Genomic DNA, 23,459 nt, shown 5'->3' on the forward strand with positions numbered 1-23,459 from the left:
GCTATTAATTTTCCACCCCCAAAATTTGTCTGAGTTTTGTATCTTGCGGCTTTTTTAGTCAATCCTAGAGGTAGTTTTCAGCGCACGTGATTTTCATTGTTAAAATATCAGGTGCCCCAGAAACAAATTTTTGGAATCAAGTGGAAATATTTTATGGCCCTTCTCCGAAGTACCAGTTTATTTATTATTTTATGACATTTGACTTTAAGAAGTGGGTGGAGAGGTAGAAGTTGACAGGTAGGTTATTTATATGGTGGTTTATTTTTATTATTATTTGTAACATTTGGTTAAACTAGGTACTTTAGTATGTAAGCCCTTCTTGACCCTAATAAAAGATTTTAGACTCATTCATTAAAACGTACTACCTATATGATCTTAAAAAACTATTTATTGTCATTCTGAAGACATACGGAAATCAGTTTTTTAGAAACAGCGTTAAAGTTAAGACGTGTGTTATTTACATAAATACTTACAAAATTCAAAATGTCTACGACTTCTAAAAAGGCTAAGGTTGAAAATGAAATTTATTCGTCTTTTTGTTTTAATCCCTTTAACAAAATGAAGCACAGATCATCAGATATGCGAAATATTTCCGACGGCTTATTAAAAAAATTCCCTACGCTGTCAAAACGATTGAAAATTTGTGGATCATGCAGGAAAGAGCTCGGAAAGTTGAACGAATTACCGAATTTGAATAGTAATGAGCCTTGCGTTGAAGTTATTCCAGATGAAGACAAAAGTAATTCCGAGAATGAAGACAGAACTGTTGATAATGATGGTTATTCTAACTTTTCAAATTCAACGAATGAGTGTCGAAACCAATACCATAAGGATGCAGTAGAAGTTCTTGAACAAATAAAAGAGAAATACAAAACGTCACAGATGGAAGCTGAAAGAATTCAACTTCTCACGCTTGCTCCAAGAACATGGAGTTCTGCAAAAACAATGACTGAGTTTGGAACGTCTCAACGAAAAGCAAGAATTGCTAAACAATTGGTTGCTGAGCATGGAATTCTCACACTCCCAAACAAAAAGAAGGGAAAAACTTTGGAGTGCGATACTAAATCTCTAATAACTCAGTTTTATCAGCGAGATGATATGAGTCGCCTGATGCCAGGGATGAAAGACTGGATGTCTGTACGAATCGATGGCAAGAAAGTTCAAATGCAGAAGAGAATGGTTCTCTGTAACCTGAATGAATTATTCGCAACATTTCAATCTGAATACGAGGATGTCAAAATTGGATTCACAAAATTTACACAACTGAGGTCAAAACATTGCGTTTTGGCAGGAAGCAGCGGAACTCACACAGTATGTGTTTGTATTTACCATGAAAATGTTAAATTGATGTTGAAGGAAATCAACTTAAATTACTTAAAAGATGATTCATCAGAAGATTTACACCATTACCGCGATTGCCTTAAATTGACTATGTGCCCTAATGCTACAACTTCTTGCCACTTAGGTGAATGTTCGAATTGCCCGGAAACCACATCCATCAAAGAAAATTTAATCAACTCTTTTGATCGAGAATGTATTGAGGAGTTAAAATTTGAATCTTGGCTTCAGACTGAAAGACGCACACTGAAAACCATAATTTTAAATGTGGATGATTTTGTGGAAGAACTGTGTAGAGGATTGCTAAATTTGTGAACCCATGACTTTTTAGTCAAAGAGCAGTGGTCATTCTTCAAGGACTTGAAAACACATTTGAAGTCTGGTGAATTCATTATTTCATTTGATTTCGCAGAGAACTATAAATATGTTCTTCAGGATTCCATACAAGCATTCCACTTCAATAACGACCAAGCAACTATATTCACAGTAGTTATTTACTACATGAAAGAAGAAAACCTGGAACACAAAAGTATGGCAATCATATCCGACGATTTAAAACATGACACAGTTGCAGTTTATGAGTACCAGAAGATAATACTAAATTATCTAAAATCAAAATTTACAGTAGAAAAGGTATACTACGTTTCGGACGGAGCTCGTCAACATTTTAAAAACAAAAGTAGCTTCGTATATGCAGCGAAGTATAGCCTCCAGTGCTCTCATAAAGATCGCATCTTAGATGCGACTGCTTTATTCCATTGGGCAAAGAATTATTGTAAAGAAACTAAAATAGTTTTTAGTAGCAAAGAGGATCATGAGGAAACATTGAAAACACTAAAGAGCAGATTCGATGCTCAATACCATGCTTTCATACCGCTTGTCGATGGAAGACTCAAATTAAAAAAGTTTTCTGCATCTACTCAATGCGATTTCTTTCCAAAGCCAAAAAAGAAGCCAGCAGCGAAATCAGTAGCTGAATCTAATAACGCCAAGAAAGGATTGACCAAAAAAAAGCAGCTAATAAAGGTGACAAATAAGGAGGATAAAAGTATTGTAACGACAGGTTTTTCCACCTTACGCTGGGGTAGTGCTCGCGGAACCCAGGGTTCGTTACAAAAATTTATTTTAAGCCAGGGGATTAAAAAGACAGTTTCTTTTTCTTATAACGTTATAAATCGTACTTTATTTTATACACTAACACAACACTTTATTATGACGTTAGCCACCGACAGACGTAGTACACTGTTACGAAGAGGGGGCGGCACGGCGATGACGGGGAAAGGCTTCCCGTAGTACACTTTCACGGAGGTACGACGATGACGGGGAATGGCTTTCCGTAGTAATCTCTCAGGGAGGTACGGCGATGACGGGGAAAGGCTTCCCGTAGTACTCTCTCACGGTGGTACGGCGATGACGGGGAAAGGCTTCCCGTATATACTCTCTACGTCTTAGGCCGCAGGGATTCTCTCCGTTGACCGCGGCACCACCACGGGCGTCAACAAGAGGGAGTACCGGAGTGGGAAAATGATTGAGTAAGCTGGGCACGGGTATAACCACAGAATCCCACCAATACTCAATTACCACAGTTTTATTAGGTGGCAGAGGTATAACCCCTTCTCCGACTAATAAAACCTTTAGTAAATCTCACCAGAAAAAAGGCAAACTACGAGAGTGGGTATAACCGCTATTCTCGGAGTTTGAGATATTATTTAATTGTAAGAGGTATAACCCCTAAACAGCTAAATAAGATCTTACCTCTTCGCCGGCTGCTGGCTGACTGACTGATTATTCACAAATACTCTCCTTTTATAGGGCAGGTCAACCATGCATACATACACAATAATTAATACACAGCGGTGTTACTGTCCCATGGTTGCAAATTAAGTGTACTGATATTTGTTTTGTTTTCCCTACTTACTACTAGGTGGCGTTACTTAAACTAAATACAATTAACGTTTAGACAAATTTGAATAATAACAAATAAAAACTAATGTGAGGCAAAAACAAGTGCCTACGACTTTTGCTCGTCACATCGCCTCTCTTCTCATATAAACAAAACAGAGACAAATTACAAGATGTCGGCATATGTCACCGCATTCGATAGTTTCAAATAGCACTGGTCACTCCATTTAATAGAATTCGTTACCCTTGCTTGACAACGGACTTCTTCTGCCGGAATTGGATTACTATAACTGACTAGTATTGATGGCAGGGTAGCGGGTGACGTGAATTTTGGCGCATCGATTGATGGACCCGACGATGATGGCCATGTTGAAATCGGCGATGTTGGAGTTGGAGACGTTGGATTGGTGACGTTACAGTTAATCTTGATGGAGTTAGTGAGGCTCTATTCGGTGTCAAGGAAGTTGATGGTGATAATGATGAGGATGACGACTTTGACGATGATTAGGATGACGACTTTGACGATGATAAGAATGACGACTTTGACGATGATTAGGATGACAAGTAGTTGAAGATGACGATGAGGATGCTTAACAGGGAGTTGTTGATTTTCCCAAATGGCTTACTCTTGGTGGTTTCTTCCAACTTGTCCGTCATGGCTTTATTTTTTTCTTTTTATTTCAATAGTAGGGCTAGATTTGAATCACATAGATAAAAGAAAAATACTATTAATTAGTTTAACATTAAGTAAATAACATATAAGTTCAAATTGTATATGGTTTTAATTCGCTAACATGTGTCCTACGGTGTTCTTTATCTTTACAATTATCTAACTCTACTATTACGGGGGATACAAATCCTTTAATGAGGTATGGACCTCCAAACTTCGGGATAACTTGGCTGCGAAATTTTCACAAGCTTTAGAAAAGGGATGTTGTCGCACCAACACGTGATCCCCAATCTTGGGTCTCCAAGACCGACGTCGTAGGTTATAATGCCGCTGCTGATCTAGGGACGCGGACATGAGGTTTCGCCTCACTATTTCGAAGATTTCTTTCATCCCCTTGGCACGTACATCGGGGTGTGGGTTGTGAGCACCGGTTCCTACCGTAACTTCATCGTGGAGAGCTTTTGGTAATTGGGGTTCTCGTCCTTGGGTAAGGAATGCTGGAGAATAACCCGTAGCCTCCGATATGCTGGTGTTCATCGCCAACATTATTTCAGGTAGGAAATCATCCCATTTGTTGTGTCGATTGTCAGCAAATTGCGCGAGCATTTTCTTTATGGTTCGATTTGCACGTTCCGTAGGGTTTTTCTGAGGTGTGTAAGTGGCAGTACATTGCTGTGTCACACCATATTCAGCTAAACATTTACGGAAAATATGTGATTTGAACTGCGTACCGTTGTCGGTAAAAATGACCTTCGGCACCCCATATCTGGCAACGATACGTTCTCTAAATGCCTTCACGAGGCTTTCGGATGTAGCCTTACGAAGCGGTACAAGCTCACACCATTTGGAAAACCCATCTATGAACACGAGAAGCATCGTACAGCCATGCTTTGAACGGGGTAAAGGGCCGACAAAATCAGCGCATATTGTCGCCCAGGGTTCATCGTGAATTCGGGTCAGCATTCCGCCGGCAGGGCGTTGTTGGCTAACCTTATGACGTTGGCACGATTCACACTTATGAACATATCGCCTAATGTCTCTAAACATTCCTGGCCAGTAATAACGAGTAGCAATTCTATTGCTTGTTTTGCGTATACCAAGATGACCTTCCGCCGGTATGTCATGGTTTTCTTGTAGTACACGGTTTCTTAGAGGACTCGCGACACAAAGTTTCCATGGGTTACAGTCATCATCATTGATACTACGTGGAAAGTGACGATACAGTTGACCATTAATAATAGTATAATCAGAGTATTTTTTTGGTGATTCCGTCACTTCTTTCATTCGTTTTTCGAGCCAACGGCACGTATTCGAGATTGAGTTAGTGTTTATAATATTCAGGGTATCACACGGTTGACGAGATAGGGCATCGGTATTTTGTGTTCCCTTTTTTAATAGTTGTGTGAGAGGGTGGGAAATCTTGGCGAAGTCTGGCACAAATCTTCGGATTTCTTTTATACTTCGCGGAGGTTTCATTTCCTTTATCGCAGCTACCTTGTCCGGATCAGGACTATGTTCATTTTCGGAATGGGCAATGAGCGGTTGTTTTCCCCTGTCAGAGGGTTTCGTTGAGGTATTTTTAAACTCACAGTTTAAGGTTAATCCAGCACAATTTATCGTAGCGTTAAAGGTTCGTAGAAACTCTAAGCCTAATATCATTTCTTCAAAAAAGTCTGGCATTATATAAAAAATGCACATTTTTGTTGTATTCCCAAAGGTGACACTAATTTGTACGCTTTCAGAAATTTGCTTTCGTGATCCGTCTGCCAATATTACTTCCAGCTCTTCGTTTACCTTCTTGAGGTCACCTTCAAATTGGCTTAAAAAGTCGGCTCTTATAAAGTTTCTGGTTGCACCGGTATCTATTGTAGATGTTATCAATTTGTTTTGTATCAGGATTGTCGCTGTTATGCGGTTCTCTTCGCATCGTAATGCTGTTTGTTTTACTGAGGTGTGGTGGTTTGGAGGGACGTTGCGCCTCAGTTCCGTCGCCCTCCGAAATGGTTTTCCGAATTACTACCATTGTTGGGACATCTTCCAATGTCATGATCATTAACTTCGCAAGCTTGGCATCTAGGACGTTGTCTTCTGGAATCGTCGTTGTTTTGCTGAGGCCTGCATTTAATGCTCTCCAAATCTTCGGCTAGCGTTGTGAGTTCTGGTAGGGATGAAAAATCTTTCCTTTTAATATACCATTGGTAATCTGGATAGCAATTTCTAAATATCCTCTCCAATTTCTGCACTTCCGACAGCTTAGAGTGCCTCATAAGATTTTGTAGGGACAGAAGATAGTCCTTAAATTTTTCGTTACGTCGTTGTGTGCGATTTTGAATCTCATCTTCTAGTTTCTCGTAATATCTTGGTGGGAGAAAGAATTGGCTAAAATCGAGTTTAAAATCGTTCCAACTAACCCAAGATTTGTTATTAATTCGAAACCAGATAAGGGCACGATCTCGTAAGAATTCAGGCATTAATTTTGGCAACGTGTCCAAGGTTACATCGTACATACATGAAAGCTCTTCTACACGTTCAATGAATTCTAATGGATCACGATTTCCATCGAAATGTATGCCCCACTTCCTTATCTTTTCTATTACTTCCATTCTGCACTCAGTTTTCTCTTCCATCACCGGTGACTTAAAGAATGTAAGCTGTTCCGTCGATTTTTAACATATCTTCACACTTTTATTCTGTTTTTTTTTTTTTTTAGGTTCAACATAAATTTTTTCGGATTAAATAATCCACACACACAGTTTATTTCACAGTTCGTACAGTTTAATTTACAAATTTTTATTATTAATGTTTTTTTTTTTTTTAGACACTTTTATTTAATGTCCCTGCTCGGGCGCCATTGTAACGACAGGTTTTTCCACCTTACGCTGGGGTAGTGCTCGCGGAACCCAGGGTTCGTTACAAAAATTTATTTTAAGCCAGGGGATTAAAAAGACAGTTTCTTTTTCTTATAACGTTATAAATCGTACTTTATTTTATACACTAACACAACACTTTATTATGACGTTAGCCACCGACAGACGTAGTACACTGTTACGAAGAGGGGGCGGCACGGCGATGACGGGGAAAGGCTTCCCGTAGTACACTTTCACGGAGGTACGACGATGACGGGGAATGGCTTTCCGTAGTAATCTCTCAGGGAGGTACGGCGATGACGGGGAAAGGCTTCCCGTAGTACTCTCTCACGGTGGTACGGCGATGACGGGGAAAGGCTTCCCGTATATACTCTCTACGTCTTAGGCCGCAGGGATTCTCTCCGTTGACCGCGGCACCACCACGGGCGTCAACAAGAGGGAGTACCGGAGTGGGAAAATGATTGAGTAAGCTGGGCACGGGTATAACCACAGAATCCCACCAATACTCAATTACCACAGTTTTATTAGGTGGCAGAGGTATAAACCTTTAGTAAATCTCACCAGAAAAAAAGGCAAACTACGAGAGTGGGTATAACCGCTATTCTCGGAGTTTGAGATATTATTTAATTGTAAGAGGTATAACCCCTAAACAGCTAAATAAGATCTTACCTCTTCGCCGGCTGCTGGCTGACTGACTGATTATTCACAAATACTCTCCTTTTATAGGGCAGGTCAACCATGCATACATACACAATAATTAATACACAGCGGTGTTACTGTCCCATGGTTGCAAATTAAGTGTACTGATATTTGTTTTGTTTTCCCTACTTACTACTAGGTGGCGTTACTTAAACTAAATACAATTAACGTTTAGACAAATTTGAATAATAACAAATAAAAACTAATGTGAGGCAAAAACAAGTGCCTACGACTTTTGCTCGTCACATCGCCTCTCTTCTCATATAAACAAAACAGAGACAAATTACAAGATGTCGGCATATGTCACCGCATTCGATAGTTTCAAATAGCACTGGTCACTCCATTTAATAGAATTCGTTACCCTTGCTTGACAACGGACTTCTTCTGCCGGAATTGGATTACTATAACTGACTAGTATTGATGGCAGGGTAGCGGGTGACGTGAATTTTGGCGCATCGATTGATGGACCCGACGATGATGGCCATGTTGAAATCGGCGATGTTGGAGTTGGAGACGTTGGATTGGTGACGTTACAGTTAATCTTGATGGAGTTAGTGAGGCTCTATTCGGTGTCAAGGAAGTTGATGGTGATAATGATGAGGATGACGACTTTGACGATGATTAGGATGACGACTTTGACGATGATAAGAATGACGACTTTGACGATGATTAGGATGACAAGTAGTTGAAGATGACGATGAGGATGCTTAACAGGGAGTTGTTGATTTTCCCAAATGGCTTACTCTTGGTGGTTTCTTCCAACTTGTCCGTCATGGCTTTATTTTTTTCTTTTTATTTCAATAGTAGGGCTAGATTTGAATCACATAGATAAAAGAAAAATACTATTAATTAGTTTAACATTAAGTAAATAACATATAAGTTCAAATTGTATATGGTTTTAATTCGCTAACATGTGTCCTACGGTGTTCTTTATCTTTACAATTATCTAACTCTACTATTACGGGGGATACAAATCCTTTAATGAGGTATGGACCTCCAAACTTCGGGATAACTTGGCTGCGAAATTTTCACAAGCTTTAGAAAAGGGATGTTGTCGCACCAACACGTGATCCCCAATCTTGGGTCTCCAAGACCGACGTCGTAGGTTATAATGCCGCTGCTGATCTAGGGACGCGGACATGAGGTTTCGCCTCACTATTTCGAAGATTTCTTTCATCCCCTTGGCACGTACATCGGGGTGTGGGTTGTGAGCACCGGTTCCTACCGTAACTTCATCGTGGAGAGCTTTTGGTAATTGGGGTTCTCGTCCTTGGGTAAGGAATGCTGGAGAATAACCCGTAGCCTCCGATATGCTGGTGTTCATCGCCAACATTATTTCAGGTAGGAAATCATCCCATTTGTTGTGTCGATTGTCAGCAAATTGCGCGAGCATTTTCTTTATGGTTCGATTTGCACGTTCCGTAGGGTTTTTCTGAGGTGTGTAAGTGGCAGTACATTGCTGTGTCACACCATATTCAGCTAAACATTTACGGAAAATATGTGATTTGAACTGCGTACCGTTGTCGGTAAAAATGACCTTCGGCACCCCATATCTGGCAACGATACGTTCTCTAAATGCCTTCACGAGGCTTTCGGATGTAGCCTTACGAAGCGGTACAAGCTCACACCATTTGGAAAACCCATCTATGAACACGAGAAGCATCGTACAGCCATGCTTTGAACGGGGTAAAGGGCCGACAAAATCAGCGCATATTGTCGCCCAGGGTTCATCGTGAATTCGGGTCAGCATTCCGCCGGCAGGGCGTTGTTGGCTAACCTTATGACGTTGGCACGATTCACACTTATGAACATATCGCCTAATGTCTCTAAACATTCCTGGCCAGTAATAACGAGTAGCAATTCTATTGCTTGTTTTGCGTATACCAAGATGACCTTCCGCCGGTATGTCATGGTTTTCTTGTAGTACACGGTTTCTTAGAGGACTCGCGACACAAAGTTTCCATGGGTTACAGTCATCATCATTGATACTACGTGGAAAGTGACGATACAGTTGACCATTAATAATAGTATAATCAGAGTATTTTTTTGGTGATTCCGTCACTTCTTTCATTCGTTTTTCGAGCCAACGGCACGTATTCGAGATTGAGTTAGTGTTTATAATATTCAGGGTATCACACGGTTGACGAGATAGGGCATCGGTATTTTGTGTTCCCTTTTTTAATAGTTGTGTGAGAGGGTGGGAAATCTTGGCGAAGTCTGGCACAAATCTTCGGATTTCTTTTATACTTCGCGGAGGTTTCATTTCCTTTATCGCAGCTACCTTGTCCGGATCAGGACTATGTTCATTTTCGGAATGGGCAATGAGCGGTTGTTTTCCCCTGTCAGAGGGTTTCGTTGAGGTATTTTTAAACTCACAGTTTAAGGTTAATCCAGCACAATTTATCGTAGCGTTAAAGGTTCGTAGAAACTCTAAGCCTAATATCATTTCTTCAAAAAAGTCTGGCATTATATAAAAAATGCACATTTTTGTTGTATTCCCAAAGGTGACACTAATTTGTACGCTTTCAGAAATTTGCTTTCGTGATCCGTCTGCCAATATTACTTCCAGCTCTTCGTTTACCTTCTTGAGGTCACCTTCAAATTGGCTTAAAAAGTCGGCTCTTATAAAGTTTCTGGTTGCACCGGTATCTATTGTAGATGTTATCAATTTGTTTTGTATCAGGATTGTCGCTGTTATGCGGTTCTCTTCGCATCGTAATGCTGTTTGTTTTACTGAGGTGTGGTGGTTTGGAGGGACGTTGCGCCTCAGTTCCGTCGCCCTCCGAAATGGTTTTCCGAATTACTACCATTGTTGGGACATCTTCCAATGTCATGATCATTAACTTCGCAAGCTTGGCATCTAGGACGTTGTCTTCTGGAATCGTCGTTGTTTTGCTGAGGCCTGCATTTAATGCTCTCCAAATCTTCGGCTAGCGTTGTGAGTTCTGGTAGGGATGAAAAATCTTTCCTTTTAATATACCATTGGTAATCTGGATAGCAATTTCTAAATATCCTCTCCAATTTCTGCACTTCCGACAGCTTAGAGTGCCTCATAAGATTTTGTAGGGACAGAAGATAGTCCTTAAATTTTTCGTTACGTCGTTGTGTGCGATTTTGAATCTCATCTTCTAGTTTCTCGTAATATCTTGGTGGGAGAAAGAATTGGCTAAAATCGAGTTTAAAATCGTTCCAACTAACCCAAGATTTGTTATTAATTCGAAACCAGATAAGGGCACGATCTCGTAAGAATTCAGGCATTAATTTTGGCAACGTGTCCAAGGTTACATCGTACATACATGAAAGCTCTTCTACACGTTCAATGAATTCTAATGGATCACGATTTCCATCGAAATGTATGCCCCACTTCCTTATCTTTTCTATTACTTCCATTCTGCACTCAGTTTTCTCTTCCATCACCGGTGACTTAAAGAATGTAAGCTGTTCCGTCGATTTTTAACATATCTTCACACTTTTATTCTGTTTTTTTTTTTTTTTAGGTTCAACATAAATTTTTTCGGATTAAATAATCCACACACACAGTTTATTTCACAGTTCGTACAGTTTAATTTACAAATTTTTATTATTAATGTTTTTTTTTTTTTTAGACACTTTTATTTAATGTCCCTGCTCGGGCGCCATTGTAACGACAGGTTTTTCCACCTTACGCTGGGGTAGTGCTCGCGGAACCCAGGGTTCGTTACAAAAATTTATTTTAAGCCAGGGGATTAAAAAGACAGTTTCTTTTTCTTATAACGTTATAAATCGTACTTTATTTTATACACTAACACAACACTTTATTATGACGTTAGCCACCGACAGACGTAGTACACTGTTACGAAGAGGGGGCGGCACGGCGATGACGGGGAAAGGCTTCCCGTAGTACACTTTCACGGAGGTACGACGATGACGGGGAATGGCTTTCCGTAGTAATCTCTCAGGGAGGTACGGCGATGACGGGGAAAGGCTTCCCGTAGTACTCTCTCACGGTGGTACGGCGATGACGGGGAAAGGCTTCCCGTATATACTCTCTACGTCTTAGGCCGCAGGGATTCTCTCCGTTGACCGCGGCACCACCACGGGCGTCAACAAGAGGGAGTACCGGAGTGGGAAAATGATTGAGTAAGCTGGGCACGGGTATAACCACAGAATCCCACCAATACTCAATTACCACAGTTTTATTAGGTGGCAGAGGTATAAACCTTTAGTAAATCTCACCAGAAAAAAAGGCAAACTACGAGAGTGGGTATAACCGCTATTCTCGGAGTTTGAGATATTATTTAATTGTAAGAGGTATAACCCCTAAACAGCTAAATAAGATCTTACCTCTTCGCCGGCTGCTGGCTGACTGACTGATTATTCACAAATACTCTCCTTTTATAGGGCAGGTCAACCATGCATACATACACAATAATTAATACACAGCGGTGTTACTGTCCCATGGTTGCAAATTAAGTGTACTGATATTTGTTTTGTTTTCCCTACTTACTACTAGGTGGCGTTACTTAAACTAAATACAATTAACGTTTAGACAAATTTGAATAATAACAAATAAAAACTAATGTGAGGCAAAAACAAGTGCCTACGACTTTTGCTCGTCACAGTATGGATATTTGAAAATTTAAAAACTTCATAAATTAAGTGTAAAAATAGTTATTATATAAATTGATCTATTGTGATTAAGATTAAATTTTACTAAATTATTCATCTTTTTATTATTATTATATATTAAATTAATTATTATTACAAATAAATAACAAAATTAAATTATTCAACATTTCCATAGAAAAAAAGTGATTTTTATTCCTGAGGTTAACATATTATGGGTATTACAGTATCGAGGCTATGAAATTTTAGTTGGGTATGTTACATACCATCGGAAAGGCTAATGTGTCTAGTTTCTCTGCATAAGTTTAATTTTTAAGGTTTACACACAAATATGAAAAAAATTAAAATAGTGCAAATTTAAAAACCTTTGTCTTGAGTTACAAAACATTTATTTTGATAGATATCCCACTCGCATCCCACTAAGCGACCAAAAAGGTTTTAAAGGAAAAGACCTAAGCTTTCTTTTGAGAAAAAAAAATTAATAAAAAAAGAGTCCATTTTGGAAAAAAAAGTCAAAAAGGTTTTTGATTTTTCAAAAAAAAGTAAAAAATTGTATGTCTTGAGTTACAAAACATTTTTTTTATAGATATCCCACTCGCATCCCACTAAGCGACAAAAAGGGTGTTAAAGGAAAACACATAAGCTTTCTTCTGAGCAAAAAAAAATTAAAAAATGGGTCCATTTTTTTAAAAAAAGTCAACAAAGTTTTTGATTTTGCAAAAAAATTCAAAAATTTTAAATCTTGAGTTACAAAATATTTTTTTTGATAGATATCCCACTCGCATCCCACTAAGCGACCATATAGGTCGCTTAGTGGGATGCTATCTTTCGCTATCTTTTCATTAGAAATTCCATATATTGACAAATTTGACCTTTGACCTTCACGATTTAAAGGTTGACGTTTTCCGATTTTAGTAAAACTTTCAGACCATATTTAAAATTACCAGGATTATAATACTATGAATAAGTTTTACTTCAAATTTATAACAGTAAGGAAATTGGACTCATTCGCCTAAATATGGACAAAAAATTAGTTTTTCTTGAAAAACGCAAAATTTAAATCGCAGGTACGGAAAAACTGTAAGAGGTATTGACATAATTTTTTAATATTTTTATTCCCTATTTTGATCTCAATAAACCCCAATGTGATGATGGAAAAAATCTGAAATTTGTTTAACAAAATTTTTAAAAATTTGAAAATGGAGTTTTGAAACAGCCGTTAAAAAAAATTATTTTTTTTGGCCATACCTGCGAATAGGTTAACGGTATCCTACGTAGACAAAAACTCATATACAAGTAAATATGGACACATTTTAAGTAAAAATGAGCTTTTATTTTAATTTTTCTCGAAATATCTTAATTTTTTTCCTAAATTTTTTGTTCAAGTGGCCTTAAACACGTTAATGGTCTGGCGAATTTGTAATAACTTTAAAAGTTTTTAATCAAATTTTGTCATTTATATTTCAATACAACGATAATTACTTACATATTTCGATTCTTTTGCATTCAATTGCAAAAGTATTTATTTAGTAGGAAAATTTTTTCAAAAACTGAAAAATTTGCATTTTTCTCTAATTTTGGCGATAATACAGTTTTTGGGTCATTTTGAACCAAAGGAGATACAGGGTTAATTTCCAAATTTTTTTTTTATAATGTAATATTCATTAATATAAATAAATCTACATATTTCTAGAAAACAATGCAGAAAGTTAACGAGTTTCACCTATTTATTCCATATTAACAGTAAAATTTTGCATATATCTGAACTTTGACCTCGATGCGCGTCCGATTTGGCTCAAATTTTCAGCACTTAACATTTAGGCCTAGTGTCACAATATTCCACCCGGCACTCTTTGAAATCTAAAAAAAAAAATCGGCTGTCAGTCTAATGTACATGGATAAATTTGGTAAGAAGAAAATGTTGTGGCTAGGTTTTTGCAGTTGCGGTCTTAAGAGTGCTCCGTTTGTAACCTCTACAACTATGACTTCGGATATTTACATCAAAGAATGTCTTCAAAAACGTTTGCTACCCTTTATTAGACAACACCACATTCTTCAGTAAAGTTTTGGTCCCATTTGGCCTCCTGCCACTATTCCAAAGAAATCATTTTAATCGAGACTAGTCGCAATGTATCAAATTGATATCAATAGAATAACGGCGCGTTTGAAAGAAATCTCTTCACTTTTTATTTCGAAAACATATGCAAAAAAACTTACAACAGGCTTACTAACCATTGTTAATCTAAATTCGATAAAAGTATATCTAAAAACGAAAATTAGCTTAAAACACCTGTAGTAAACCATTGTTAAATACATACATATATGAAACTTAATAATGGTTCGATCCTACTTTAAACCTATTTTAAGGAATTCTTTTTACTTTTTATCTTAAAAAAGAGGATTTTAAAGATAAATTTGGAATAACAGACGATAATATTGCAATTGCTAAACACAATTTCCACTCCGCTGTCGAATAAGTTCCATTTTAATAGTATATGATTTTGTTTGATATTCCTCCGGCAGTGAACTACATGAGGTTCACAAATGAGTTTGATTGGCATTTTTGTCATTTACTTTTAACCTGCAACGCTATATAGTAATAAAATGTGTAAAAATTGTGGAAGAAGGTCCACACAATCTAATATACCCACTCCGGAATTATAACTGTGTGTTTCCACATAGAAATTCATTAAATTTTGTTAAAATTTAACAAAATGTCAATAAAAATAAATTACTAAAATAAATTATATAACAGTGATGTTTATTTGATCACAGAATATTCGTCATTCGAATACTTTTAATAATAATTGAAATAAACTATATAAAAAAGTTTGTACATTAATACATTTTAGCTTAATATAAATTTACTAGAATCAGATATACATTTTTTCTCTAAAAATTAGTTGTTATCTTCAAAAATTTATTATTACTAAAAACAATCAATGAAAAAAAGAAAATTAACGAATATTTTATCCTAATTGAAAGCAACACTAACAACGAAAAAGGAGAAATAAATGGGAAGCATTGCCAGCTTAGACAAAAATCAGTACATTAGTTATTATGTCTTTAACAAACGTTTTTGCATACAATGGCCCATAATCATAGTCAAACACTAAAGTCGGTTCTTTTTAAAAACAACCTTAAAATAAAAACCTTCTTTTTATTAATTTGCAACCATAGTCAAAATTAAAGTATGTTTTAAATTGAACCGACTTTAACTGGGTGCCACCGCAAATGTAGAAAATGTTTTCATCTATATATATAAAAGTGAATGTGTGTCTATATGTATGTATGTTTATTATTATTAGTTTGGAATCTATAGACGGCTAAACGGCTGAACCGATTTGCTTGAAATTTTTACAATATATTTACGTATGTCTGGAAGGAGCTATAGGCTACTTTTTGTTTTGAAATTTGGGCGTGGTACCTCCCATACAAAGTTAATTTTAAAAATCAAATATTTAAGAAACTATAATAGCTATAGTCCTCAAATTTTGCATGAGCAATTCCACTGTTTGTTTAAATATTTGCGGCAAAAATGGGAGTAGTAGCCACAGAGGGCGTGGCACCTCCCATATGATGATTATTTAAAAAATCTAACATATGGGGATACAATAAGAGATAGAATCCATGCATTTTGTACGGATATTCTACCATCAATTTTAATATTTAGGACAAGAATGGGCGGACTAAAATAGTGGGCGTGGCACCTTCCAAACAATCTAAATACTAAAATTCATATCTATCTGTATAATTGTAGTATGTAAAGCGTTCAAATTTTGTATGAACTACTTATTTACGCCAAAAATGGGCAAAATAGCAATAGTGGGCGTGGCACCTCCCATATATGTGATGAAAAATTATATACAGGGACAGCTATCAATATTAATATTTAGTACAGAAATGCGCGGACTACCAAAAATATTAAGTAAATGTTAAAATTTGTATTATACATTTGAAACCCTTATATATATATAAAAGTCAATATGTGTATGTTTGTATAGTAAGGCAATTAATGAACAACAAATTTGCGGACTAAATCTAGAAAATCCATGTTTTTCACATGAACAGAAACTAATTTTAGATAGACTAAATATATTGTAAATCTTTACGGTACGGGTAGCGAAGCACACCGGGTTTTAGCTAGTACAATATAAAACAAAAAACAGACAAGTAGCAACGCTTAGATATACATTTTTTCTCTAAAAATTAGTTGTTATCTTCAAAAATTTATTATTACTAAAAACAATCAATGAAAAAAAGAAAATTAACGAATATTTTATCCTAATTGAAAGCAACACTAACAACGAAAAAGGGAAAATAAATGAGAAGCATTGCCAGCTTAGAAAAAAATCAGTACATTAGTTATTATGCCTTTAACAAACGTTTTTGCATACAATACTTTTATAAATGGGTTTTAAAGCTAAAGTGTTCGTTAACAAAATTGTGTTTTAAATCTACAATAAGGTAGATTTAAAACAGCGAAATGCAAACTCACACCAGTTTTTAGATATTGTAGTTGTATGAGTTGAGAATTATTCTCTGGCAAAAACAACTAGCTGAAATAATGAAATAAACAAACATAAAAGCGTAACACAACCTGCTTCTATCAATGCTCATGCGAGACTGACTGTTTTTATACAATGTGTGTGCTTGCGTACATGTGAAAATAAAAACAAGAGAGCTCATTTGAGAGCTCATTGCATTTCGCTGATTTAAAACCTTATTGTAGATTTTAAAAGAGTAATACAAATAAAATTGCAGTAAAAATATATTTTTATCAAAAAATAGTTTAAAATTTAGAGTGTATAAAAAATTTACAATAAAAAAATGTTTGCCTGTATCAACCAGATCAGTTGCGACTAATGGAGGGTTAACTAGGTTTTTTGCATATTATGGTTTAACATTATGAAATCGCATTTTTTTTTTTGGACCAACACTCAGGGGATGACCCCTACTCATGCAAAGCATTGTGTTGGAACTAGGAAAATAGGTTATGGGAGGGAGGATAGAGGGAGTAGTGTTTGTGGACATTAGTTCTGAATTTTCCTATATTGTATGTGACAGGAAAGACTTCAGGAAGAAGATTATTCCACATACGGATAATACGGCTAAAGAACGAATTTTCTCTGTAATGTGTTGTGCGATCCACTGTCCAGTCGACAACGAATTGGGGAGCCCATGCTGAAGAACGTGTGTTGCGTAAAAAACTAGGGGTTTCGGGAACAAGTTCCCTAATTACTGCAGAGCACATACCATTGTAGTATCGGTAGAACAGTGAAACACAACCCACATTGCGACGATGTTCCAGTGAGTTAATAGAGCTGGATACCCTACTGTCACCGATAAGCACCTTCGCCCTCTCCTGTACGCGGTAGAGTAACTCCAAAATAGAATTCGAAGCACCGGCCCACACATGAGAGTTGTATTCCATTTTAGGTCGGATATAAGTGGTGTAAATAGTAAGGAGATCAGATGGAGTGAAGTAATTCTTACACCGTTTTAGAAAACCAAGGCACTTGAATGCTTCTTTCGACACTCGAAAAATGTGTTTTGTCCAGCGGACATCGCACTGAATATTCATGCCTAGAACATCAAGAGCTTCTGATTCCTTAATATTTACACCACCCATGAAAACAGATGTAGCAACATGATCTGTTGTGCGTTTGTGTGTTAACATACAACATTGAGTCTTGCGTGCGTTGAAATCGACTCTATTCGCACAACCCCATTCAGAGATTGTCACAAGATCTTGGTTAAGCGTATCATTCATGTTATACCGAAATAACGCGGCAGCAACGCTTTGTAATTGGAAATCCGATTTTGATTTTCCTAGTTCCAACACAATTCTTTTCATGAGTAGGGGTCATTCCCTGAGTGCTGGTCCAAGAAGAAAAAAAAATACTAAAGTAAATCGCACAAAAACATATTCCAAAATGAAAAATAAATAACACATAAAGCTAATTCACAAGGTGTCCTAATTTCAGAAGTACTAAGATAATAACATGAACAAATACGACTGTTGTGAACAACGCCTCATAACTAAGTGTGCTACATGGCGAATTCATACAAAGTGTTGTCAGTTCTACAAAAACAACGATTGGTCTTAACAAATGTCAAAAAACCAAAATGAAAAATTAAACAAATAAGCATTTAAACTTAATATAGTGTAGATAATTGAATAGTGAGTGCTTTACTTATTGTAAACAATAAATATTTTGCTAATAAGCTTAGAATATGTAAATATTTAAATATAAAAACAAGCATTGACAGTTGTTAGAACCAAAAAGTGAAAAAAAAAATTATCAGCTGTTTGACTGACTCCACCTTGTATAAATTCGCCTTGGTGTGCTATTTCAAATCTAAATCAGCTGAAATTAAAGACCGATACAAAATAAAACAATTACAAAAATTTTTTGTTACAATGCCAAGTGAGAAAACTAAAATAATAATTATTTTCTATAGCGTCCATTAAATATTATTCTGCAACCACTTTTACGAAAAGAAATAAAAATTTTGTTCAAAAAATAATTGTAAACAAAAATAGCTGATTATCTGATGATTATGAATAGAATATTATCAGCGACTCAACGGCTCGGCGTATGCGACTAGTGGGGGTTCGGCGCAGGTCTCTGCTGGTTGGATACGACAGCACAATAAACATAGCTTACAGAGTAGTAATAATTTAGGACATTTTTTGTTTGAATAGCAACAATAACAATTTTAAACCATTGTGAAATATTAGAACATTATGACAATATGACATGATAAGAGACCTTGTGAATTGACCAATATTATTGAAACATTTAAAACAGTAAGAAAAAACCGTACGAAATACATAAATGTCTCTAAAAGGACCTTAAATTTAAATACACATTTGTGTAGCCGGGGACGGAAAGGGATAAACCATGCTTACGAGTTCATTATAATATTTGAATAAAAACATAACGATACATTCCACGCAGCTTAACAATGAAATTCACAACATTGTTGAAATTTGGACAGTTAGGATGACGGCCGCACAGTGGTATAGAAACAAAATAGAGGGAAATTAATATGTAACTTCTAAACGCTTAGGTTAGGTTATAAAGGCAGCTAGTATCAACCAGCTCACTTGGGTCCATGTCAGAATTGGGTTCAGTGCCGAACCAACCTGACGAACGAATCCATCTTTCTGATATCCAGAGTAGATAGATCCGCTAGGCCGTGCAAAAATGGACTACTTATTGTCGCAGTCCTAACCCCTGATAGAGCAGGGCAGAGACAGAGGAGATGTTCAACCGTCTCATCCTCGTCTTCATCATGGCAACTCCTACAGAAGTCATTATATGGAGTATTCAGTCTCCTAGCATGTGCACCAATCAAGCAGTGCCCCGTAAGCACTGATATCAGAGCTCTTAACCTAACCCGTGGTAGGCCCGTGAGGGACATTGACCTGTGATGGTCAAAAACGGGCCATGTGAGCCTCGATATCGAGCAATTTGTCAAATTAGACCTTCTGAGCTGAGCAGACTCAAATAATTTACGCTGTATGATTAACTTACAGCAAGATAGTGGTGTACCGACCAAATGATCGATCTCATCACTATGTAGACGGGAGCCTCTTTTGGCCAGTACATCCGCAATAGCATTGCCAGGTACATCAGAGTGACCAGGCACCCAGAATAACTCCAGGTTAGAATGTCTCGCCATCTTATTAAGAGATACCCGGCATTCATGTACCAATCTGGATATCGAGTAGACGCCAGATAGAGATTTGATAGCAGGCTTGCTGTCGGTACAGATTCGGATATTTACACCAAATAGCCTATAGTACTTCATCCAGTGTGTTGCCCTTTTAATCGCTGAGATCTCAGCTTGAATTACACTACACTGATCATGTAGCCTGAAACACACCCCCTATGAAAATGGGGAATATAAAAGACACCACCCACCCCAACCGCTGCCTTGGAGCCATCTGTATATATGACATACGTGTCCCTAGAAGAAGGAGACTCGCCCACCAACGATACAGAGAAGCGTCTGTCAATAAAGGGTAAGGGAGTTGTAATGTGACAATTTTATCATTTCTTTTTCTTTTACAATCAGTTTTTATTCATAGCAACAAAAAGAAAGAAATTTGTTATAAACATATTTAGATTATGTTTATAAGGATTTTTCCCCAACATCTAAAGTACTAATGTTAAGTACTTTTAAAATGCAACAATGTATTATATAGTACTGTTCTTTATTACACTATACCACATTATTTTATGATTCTCTTTTTCTTCTTTGCTTTATTCAGCATTTTCAATCATGTATATCTTCTCAGCAGATTATACATGATATGAGAGAGATAACAACATAAAAATTTTATATTGCTATTTCTTTTATACATGAAGGTTTATCATAATAAAAAAATAAAAGCTTTTTTTTAGATATTTGCTTATTTTAATTAAACATACATGGTAATGAATACAATTTTCTAAAAGAACGTAGGCTTGATCCATGGTAAAGTGCGTGACAACGATATTTTTGTCATCGAGCATTAAAATCGAAAACATCGTATTATATTCTTTGAATTTAATAAATTTTCTTTTAAATTAAACGTGGTCATTTTCAACATATTAAAATTTTATAAAGTTTAAATACACCAAGAATAGTAAACACCGATTCATTAAAAACATATAGCTAATATTAAGAAAAATTTTGATTTTTTTTAAGAAAACTCGAAAATTTTCAATTCCGAAAATAAGAATAATATACATTTTATTGGGAGCATAGAAAAGGGTAATTACAAATTTTCGATGTTTTTGAGTTTGTTTTCTGTTACTGATTAAGTAATTTTACTCCAGCTTCGTACTCTCGAGTGATTAATATTTATCTTGGATTAAGTTTTGTGTCCATGAGATCCATTTTCAAGATATTCACTCGAGAGCGACATTTTTAGTGTCCCACCAGAAATTGTTTAAGCGGCACTATATTCCTCAAATTATTGGCTTGGAATCTGTGCCTTATGAACATCAAAGAGCCATTTGCGTAGGCAACAAATAAACTACATTCCCGGATTCATGTTAACCTTCAATAGGACAGAAAAATATATTCCGAAAAACAAAAGAAAAGCTGATATTCATTACCACCATCTCAACATAAAAAAGGACATCTAGTATCTGATCAATTAACTCCAATAAATTTTATATATTCGGCTAATACATTATTTAAAACATTTCTCTAAAACTTTAATTACTTAATAACTACTATTCAATATTAAAATCTATAACCACTAATCTAAAACTTTAATTACTTATTATCTACTAACTAACTTGATATAAAAATTTACAACAAATAACAAAATTTTAATATTTTTTCTAATTAAAATCAAAATTTTAACAGCAATATTTGAAATATTAGGATTTAGTATAAATAATAACAATAATCAATAATTAAAATATTTAATCTTAAAATTTAAAACAAATTTAAAACTATTTTTTTTCTTCAAAGATCAAAACAACTGATACTAAAACCTAAATTGTAACATGTATACAAATAGTATTTTTTTTTAAATTTTAACATACAATTTCATTTATATAATTATTTAAAAAAAAAACAAAAGAAGTAAGTTCAAAAATTATAAATTTATATAACTAAACCTCTTATTTATCATACTACTGCATTCTAATTTTTGTTGTATCATACTAATATTCATTGTAACTATAATCAATATCTTAAATAATCGATAAAAAAGAACAAAGAAAGTTTGTCGCCTTTTGAATTAATTAAATCTTTCTCTGTTGTTTGATATTTAAATGAGAATGATATATTTTTTCTAACTTTACTCTTATAAATTATCATTGAATATGATCTTCTACTAATCTTAAATTTAAGAGAAATTATTAAACATTTTCAATGATTAGAATTTTGTTTATAATATACTTTTGAAATTGAAAAATATGCAAGTGTAAAAATCTTTTGATTAATGTAGAACTACAGGGACAGAGGTAAGATAATGTGTGGTAGGGTTTTTCTTAAAATAGTAATATGCCTGAGAAAAACATGGTTGGGAGGGTTGAGAGCCTTTTAGCAATAACACCAATGCTAACAAAAGGAAGTGATTAGGAAAATATGAGAATCTTTTATAATTATTTTTTTTATTAACAAAAAGGGCAACTAAATCGCACGTATTTTTTTTTTATTTGTACGGAACCAGGTCCAATGGAACAAGATCCCCGCCCATATCTCCCGATCTAGCTAGTCTGTCAGTACGTGCGTAAGGTTCCATATGGCCAAACATTGTTGAAAAATGTACCTTTCAATTTACTTTAAAATTATCACCTTGTACATTACAGAGTGCAATAGTCAATGTTAACAGGGAGATAAGATATACATCGCTAAATAGACGCATGGCCAGTACAACTAGACCTCCATGCTCCTAGAGTACTTAACCTAACCGCCGAGTTTATGGCCAGTTGTTTGGCTATTAGATCAGCCGGTAGCCAGTGCATCATTACAAACAGAGCACGAGAAGGAGTACTGCGCAGCGCACCCGTAATCATTAGTGCAGAGATACGCAGGATTCTCTCAATTATCCCACAGTAGGTGGATTTACTTAGAGCCTTCCACCATACTAGTGCTCCATACATTAGTATGGGCTTAACCACCATATCGAAAAGCCATTTCGCATTCCTACAGGCATAAACAGCGATAGCCGCCTTGGATGCTCTCGCATGAACATTCTGGCTCCAGCATAGCTTAGAGTCTAGAATAATTCCCAGATACTTAGCACTATCCGAGAGCTTAAGTTCCACTCCGTTAAGGCGCGGTAATGGGAACGAGGGGATTTTGTACCTTCTGGAGAAAAGCACAAGCTCCGTTTTTCCCGGATTCACATCAAGTCCACTAGCAGTGCTTCACTGGCTGAGTGTTTTTAGTGAAGTTTGTAGCCATTGTGATAATGTGTCCAGGTGTTTCCCAGACACGGCTACAGCAACATCATCAGCATATGCAACAGTTTTACATTTCATGGAATCTAATTTCATGAGTAGTATATTAATGGCAATATTCCACAAGAGTGGCGATAATCTAAAAATAGTAGCAGTTCCCATAGAGGAGATAATGACTCTATTGGTCAGAATTCTACCTATGAAGCAGATAATAGACTGATCTATATCCAGACAGCCTAAAGCCGAAAGAATCGTCTCTGGCGTCACATTGTTAAAGGCCCCTTCAATGTCCAAGAAGGCCACCAACGCATATTCTTTGTGCTCGAGTGATTTTTCTACGAATCCCACAAGTGAGTGTAGAGCCGTCTCAACAGATCTGCCCTTCATGTAGGCATGTCGAGACAAGGAAAGTCGGTTCGGGTCAATCGATGAACGAAGGTGCAGATCAATCAACCTTTC

This window comes from Calliphora vicina, chromosome 5, assembly GCF_958450345.1.
Source record: "Calliphora vicina chromosome 5, idCalVici1.1, whole genome shotgun sequence".
In the NCBI taxonomy this organism is placed as follows: domain Eukaryota; kingdom Metazoa; phylum Arthropoda; class Insecta; order Diptera; family Calliphoridae; genus Calliphora; species Calliphora vicina.